The sequence below is a fragment of the Cornus florida genome, unplaced genomic scaffold (assembly GCF_030987335.1).
Source record: "Cornus florida cultivar Cherokee Brave unplaced genomic scaffold, ASM3098733v1 CherokeeBrave_3.0.0_Hap2_Chr07, whole genome shotgun sequence".
Lineage (NCBI taxonomy): Eukaryota > Viridiplantae > Streptophyta > Magnoliopsida > Cornales > Cornaceae > Cornus > Cornus florida.
This window is the reverse complement of record NW_026775577.1, coordinates 53989471-53996267: the sequence shown is the minus strand read 5'-3', so window position 1 is coordinate 53996267 and position 6797 is coordinate 53989471. Positions and strand designations below refer to the sequence as shown.

At 38.5% G+C, this 6797-nt stretch overlaps 1 non-coding gene across 1 annotated transcript; it reads left to right on the top strand.

Annotated features, from left to right (window-relative positions):
- The first annotated feature begins 6454 nt into the window (after window positions 1-6454).
- On the top strand, window positions 6455-6561 carry LOC132267786 (small nucleolar RNA R71). Its single transcript, XR_009469093.1, has one exon. It is a non-coding gene; the product is annotated as a small nucleolar RNA R71 (small nucleolar RNA).
- The last annotated feature ends 236 nt before the right edge of the window (window positions 6562-6797 follow it).

Sequence of the window (6797 nt, the reverse complement as noted above, 5' to 3'; positions counted from 1 at the left end):
ATTTGATCAATGAATGGGAGTGGAGAATAATCCTTCCTAGTTTTAGAATTGAGTTTTCGGTAGTCAATACACACACGCCACCCGGTGGTGACGCGTTGTGGCACGAGTTCTCCTGCTGAATTTTCAACAACGGTGAGGCCGGATTTCTTGGGAACAACTTAAGGGGGGCTTACCCACTTACTATCAGAGATGGGGTAGATGATTCCTGCATCTAGCAATTTGATCACTTCTTTCATAACCACTTCCTTCATGTTAGGATTCAACCAGCACTGGACCTCTCTAGAAGGTTTTGCGTCATCCTCTATATGAATGCGATGCATACAAATAGAGGGGTCAATTCCTTTCAAATCAACCACTGCCCAACCAATAGCTTCTTTATGCTCTTGTAGCACCACTAAAAGGCTAGTTTCTTGGTCCTTCAAGAGGTCTGATACAATGATGACAGGAAGAGTTTGATTTGCACCAAGAAATATATACTTAAGGTGGGCCGGAAGCGGCTTTAACACAAGTTGTGGTAGAGATTTCAATGATGGGACCGAAGGAGTAGTGGAAAGTTGAGGAAGTGGTTCTCTTGGTGTTTTCCAAGGAGGAGGATTCATGATAGCACCAATGTCAAGCAAAGAATTTACTTCTTAGATGGATTGGTCAATATCAAAGTTTGTGAAGTTGAAGTGAGATATGCAAGTTTCAAGAGGATCTTTGCTAAGAATGAAGGGGAGAGATTCTTCAACCACTTCATTAATTATATCAATAAGAAAACAATCATCCTCGTTGGAAGGATGTTGAGTTGCATGGATGATATGGAGTTTGACTTGCATATTTCCAAAGGCTATGTCCATCACCCCGGTTCGGTAATTAATGAAAACATTAGCCGTAGCTAAAAATGGCCTACCGAGGATCACGCGAATATGCTTCTTTGGGTCATGGACCGGTTCCATGTCAAGAACCATAAAGTCTACCGGGAAGTAGAATTTGTCCACTTTGATTATGACATCTTCAAGAATGCCCCGCGGATACTTAACCGATCTGTTGGCAAGTTGCAAGACCACGGAAGTTGGCTTAAGATCTCCCAACCCAAGCTGTAAGTAAACTGAGTATAGAATTATGATATAAGTTGGCTTAATCTTACCTTCTTTAGCAAATGATTTTTGGAAGTGCGCTTTTGAGTGCACAAATCCTTTAAAAATTTTGCATAAGGAGGGATTTACTTGATAGCATCCAAGAGAGGCAAGTTGATCTTTACTTGCTTGAAAATTTCCTACATGTCTTGAATTTTATAATTTTTGTTCCCAAAATGTGTCGACTCTTAGAGACGCTAAGGAAACTGAGCCTTAGGCTCATAAGAAGTCTCCACATTTGGGGTGACAAGCTCGGGATTTTCATGAGTTGAATTTGGACTAGATGAGCTAGGATTTGGATTTTTTTAAGGAGAATTTTCGTCATCCTTGTTTCCATCAACCTTATTGTCCACAACTCGACCACTCCGAAAAGTGGTGATTGCTTGGATATGTTCATGACTCGGCCCACTCGGAGGAGTAGCTTCATCAATCACATGCATCCCTCTAGGATTCTTAAATGGTTGAGCGGAAGCTTACCTTTATCCTTTTGAAATAATTGGTTCATGGAATTAGCTATTTGTCCCACTTGATTCTCAAGTTTAGCTATGGACTGAGCATGAGAATGAACCATTTGGAGAGCGTGCTGCAAAGATGTCAAGAGTTGCTTGCTGGAATCCATCATTTGCTTGTTTAAGGATTCCATCATTTATTTATTTGCAGCCAGAATCTCATCAGTTGGAAACATTGGGGGTTAAGTACAGACATTTAGATTATAAGGTGGACGGTAACTTGAAGAAGCCTGAAATTGCCTATTTTGAAATTGAGAAGAGGGCTGATTTTGATCCCTGGATTTTGAAATTGCGAATTATGTGGGGCTTGTTGCCTCCATGAGAAATTCGGATGATCTCTCCATCCCAGATTGTAAGTATTGGAATATGGATTATTTCCGGGCCTTAAGAAAATGGCATTTGCTTGTTCTTGATTGGGGCTAGGAAATTGCTCCATTGTGGGGCAATCTTCCAAGAGATGAAATAGGCTAGTACATGATGCACATACTGCACTTGCCGAATTTTGAGACAAAGAGGGGGAGAGATGTGGTGCCATCAATTTGATAAAATTTGTGGGCTGCAGCATCCACTTGAGAAGATTCTTCCCTCATTGTTTTTAGTTAACAAGGATTGGTGTTCTTGCATTGGTTGAGGTTAGAGCCCTAGGAGAATTATGTTGTAACAAATTTTCACTCAAATTCTCGAGTAAGGTCGAAGCCTCGTCCGCATTCTTAGACATGAACATCCCTCCACATGAAGAGTCAAATATGAGTCTATGTGGTTCGGTTAAACCATCATAGAAGGCTTGCACCAATTGCCATTTTGGAATTAGGTGGTGCGGACACTTTCTAAGGAGATCTTGTAATCTTTCCCCAGTCTCATGGAGTTATTCCCCATCAATTTGAGAAAAGCTAAGAATGGAACGCCTCATTTGATTGGTTTTTACTCACCGGATAATATTTCTTAAGAAATTCTTTCTACAGTTGAGCCTATGAATTGATGGAATTTGCAACAAGGGAGTTCAACCAATACTTTGCCCTATCTTTTAAGGAAAATGAAAAAAGACGTAGGTGGAGTGCATTCCCAGGGAAACCCCTCATTTTGATGGTAGAGCAAATTTCAAGGAACTCATCAAGATGCTTATAGGGATCCTCGTTATCAAAGCCATGGAAGGATGGAAGCATTTGAATTGTGCTAGATTTGATTTCATATTGAGCAGTCGCGATATTTGGCATCACTATGCAAGAGGGAGAAGCATAAGTGGTAGGGATGAAGTGGTCCCGAAGAGTCATGGGAACCACATTTGGACTGTCGGCCCTATCACTGTTAATTCCCTCATTCCCCAAATTTTTTCCATTACCAGCCATTGTATTAAATTCAAGTTCAATTCCTCTTATGCTAGCAGATTCCCTAAGGTTTCTTCTAAGAGTCCTTTCAAGTGAATTTATGTCAACTAGCAAGTCAAGTGTCGGTAAAGAAAGTGATATACGACTAAACATCAATAACACACAACACAATTAGCACAATAATTTTGTAATACACCTAATTTTAAAAGGATTGTCTCAGTAGTTTATTTTGTGGTTTTATTGTAATTTATGCAATTGTACGTGTTTATTTGGCTATTTGCTTATTTGTTTTCTTTAATGGTGATTAATGGAATTAATTGAAGTATTTGTTTTATTTAAGCAAATTATTTAATTGGTTTGATTTAATTGTGCAACTGCATTTTAGACTTAATTATTTAATTATTTGATGTAATTGTCTTCTTGAAATTATTGTGCTCCTGTAATTGAATTAATTGGTAAATGATTTAATTAAGTATAAATTGATTTTCTAGAATTATGTAAATACGTTAGGGGGTTTAAGTTAGGGTTTGGTTATTTGTCTATGCCTTGTAGCCGACTTAGATTTCCCTGCATGTATTAGGACTAGGTTTAGGGTAAAACTTGTGTGTCTATAAATATATGTGTTAGGGTTTAGCCTAGGGTTTTAGAACCATATTCACAATATAGTAAAGGCAGCTCTTAGTTTGGAGAAGTTTGGGAAGAAATAGAGAGGGCAAACAGAGTGTTTACCGGAGAAGTGAGAAAAACGTCGGTGTAAGGCAAGTTCTAACCTCACTCTTTCCCTTTTTACTCATGTTCTTTGCATGCCTAAGTAGTTCTAGGAACTATTAAACATAAGAATTAATTGGTTATACATGTTCAAAACTCCTTTAAGCAGTATGTGTTGAAAACAATCTGTAAGTTGCTAGTTTTGTGCTTCCCCGTGTTCATTCTTGTTTTAAATTGTTGTTAATCAATGCATAGAGGAGTCGGATAAAACTTTTCTGGTTAATTCTAAACCTAATTAAACTATTAGAGTAATTAAAACAGAGAGGGACGGAATCAACGGAATTCACCGGAGACGAAGCAGGTGAGGAAACGAGTGAGAGTTGAAGAGAACAGGCTCTCTTTCACAAAGAGGCGCCTCCATAGGGTCATGGAGCCAGCACAAAGTGTCTTGGAGGTGGCTCCAAGTGGGTTAGAGCCAGCTCCATCTTGTTTGGAGGCGGCTCCAACTTTTTTTGAGTAGGCTCCTTCAAGGTTTTTTAGTTTTGGTTCGTTTTTGCAAGTTCTGGGCTATTGTGGTTGGGTTCTTATCGATCTAGTTTGAAATAGGAGTTGATTTGGGGGTGTGCAGTCATATCTGGACTCTTATTAAAGGGTCAGAAAGTATGGTAATACATAATATACCAAAGGATACAAACGTAGAAAATAATAGAAGACTCTGTAGAAAGTTTGTATAATTGGCTTGGTTGCGAATGATACATGTTATCTACTGGTAAATTGGTAATTGACTTATGAAATTTATGGTTTAAATCATGTCACAGTGTTACAAAAATAAGCATGCCAATTGGAATGATTCTCTATTATGCTTAATGGGAACTTAGTTGCTCACTACTCAATATTGTAGCTGTCAACTTTCTGGATATCGTGGAATGGTTTTAAGTGAGCATATTAATTTTGATATTGTTATTATTATGCTCGTAGTGGATCACAGGATAGATATTGCCAAGAAAGGACAGCCAAGGATAACGGGAATTTGGCTTTTAGGATTGGGGACCGGTTTTGTGTCAATGACAATAAAATCAACGGGGAAGAAAATTTTGTCAATCTTTATTAATACATCCTCGATTATACCCCTAGGTTTCTTAATGGATTGGTCGGCAAGTTGTAAAACTACCGATGTTGGTTTCAATTCACCTAGGCCCAATTTGACATAAACCGAGTATGGAAGAAGGTTAACACTTGCTCCTAATTCAAGAAGTGCCCGATTAATGATATAATCACCAATGATGCATGATGTGGTAGGTGAACCGGGGTCCTTAAACTTTGGTAAAGTGTTATGTTGCAAAATTGAGCTTACTTGCTTGGTTAAGACCACTTTCCTAGGTGCTTGGCTTTTGTTCTTCCTCTTTTGGGTGCATAAGTCTTTTAAAAACTTGGCATAAGCCAGAATTTGCTTGATTGCATCCAAAAGTAGAAGATTGACTTTCACTTGCCTAAACATTTCCATGATTTCATTGGTTTTTGCCTTTTGCTTGTCTTTTGAAATGGATCCTTTTAAGGCATCCGGAAATGGAGCTTTTGGCTCAAACACTTTTTCAGCACTTCCTTTTGAAAACTCTTCAACACAAGAATTTTTCAAATCATTTTGTTTCAAATCATTTTTCAACAAAACCTTTTCAAATTCATTTTTCAGCAAATCTTTCTTCAAATCACATTTTGAAACTTTCTCATTCACAAAATCATATATATGCAATGAAGGAGGAATGGGATGTGAAACGGGATGGGTGTCAACTCGAGGTTGCACCGGTTCACTCTCTTTATTGGACATTTTAACTTGATTGTCTACAATCCTACCACTCCGCAAGGTAGTCATGGCATCAACATGCTCAATAGTGTGGCCTTCCGATGAGGAATAGGTTTCCACAACACATTGTTGCTTAGGTGGGGGGCATTCATAGGCATCTTTCCCTTCTCTCTTGCATTAAGTGTGCTTGTTATTTGCCCTACTTGGGTTTCTAGCTTCGCAATAGATTGAGAGTGGGAATGAAGCAATTGTGTGTTTGTCTTAAGAGTGCCCAAAGCATTCAAAACTTTTTCTTCAAAGGTGGGACTTCTAGCATTTCCTTGGGAATAAGATTGGTTGGGAAAATGATAGTTAGCAAATTGATTCTCTTGTGATTGATAAGGTCTATAACCTTAGGATCCTTGGTTTTGAAGTGGAGGTGGAATGTACTTCCCTTGAAAACCGCCTTAGAAAGGGTTTGAGCCCTCTCTTTGGTTTTTCCAAGAGAAATTCGGATGATTTCTCCAACTTAGATTATAATAAGTACCATAAGGATTGTTCTCTTGGTTCACAAAAGCTGCATTGACTTGTTCATTAGGTTCATTTTGCACTTGTCCGTGAGGACAATGAGAAGTAGAATGAAGAACACTAGAACAAGTCATACACGTTTCATTTGATGTACGATGAGAATGGTTAGGGAAGGAAGATACTTGGTTCGCCGAGTTTTGGTTAATCAAAAATTGATCAAACCTTTTACATAAAGACTTCATTCCGGCGGCTATTCCATTTAAATGGTCGACTTGATGTAAGCCAACACTCTTCCTACCTTGTGAATTTCTACCATTCTTGGATGATAATGTTCTATGCAAAGATTTTTCACTCATGCTCTCATAAAGACGCCACACATCATCCTCATGCCTATCAATGTATGAGCCACCCATGGAAGCATCAACCATGCCTTCGCAATTGTCCGATAAGCTCTCAAAGAAATATTGAAGTAATTACCATTTGGGCATGTCATGATGTGGACACTTCCTAAGCAATTCATTAAAGCGTTCCCATGCCTCATGAAACGTTTCTCCATCCCTATGTGAAAATTCCCAAATTAAGGTTCTCATGGCATTGGTCTTAGAAACTGGATAGTACTTCTTTAAGAATTCTTGTTGCATTTCTGCTTAAGAAGTGATTGAAAAAGGCCTAAGATTGTTAAACCAATATTTTGCCTTGTCTTTTAAGGTGAATGGAAAAAGTTTGAGTCTTAAGACCTCTTCCGACATGTCCGTATATTTTACGATGGAACATACTTCTAGAAACTCATCTAAATGCCTGTAAGGTTATTCACTTGGAAGTCCATGAT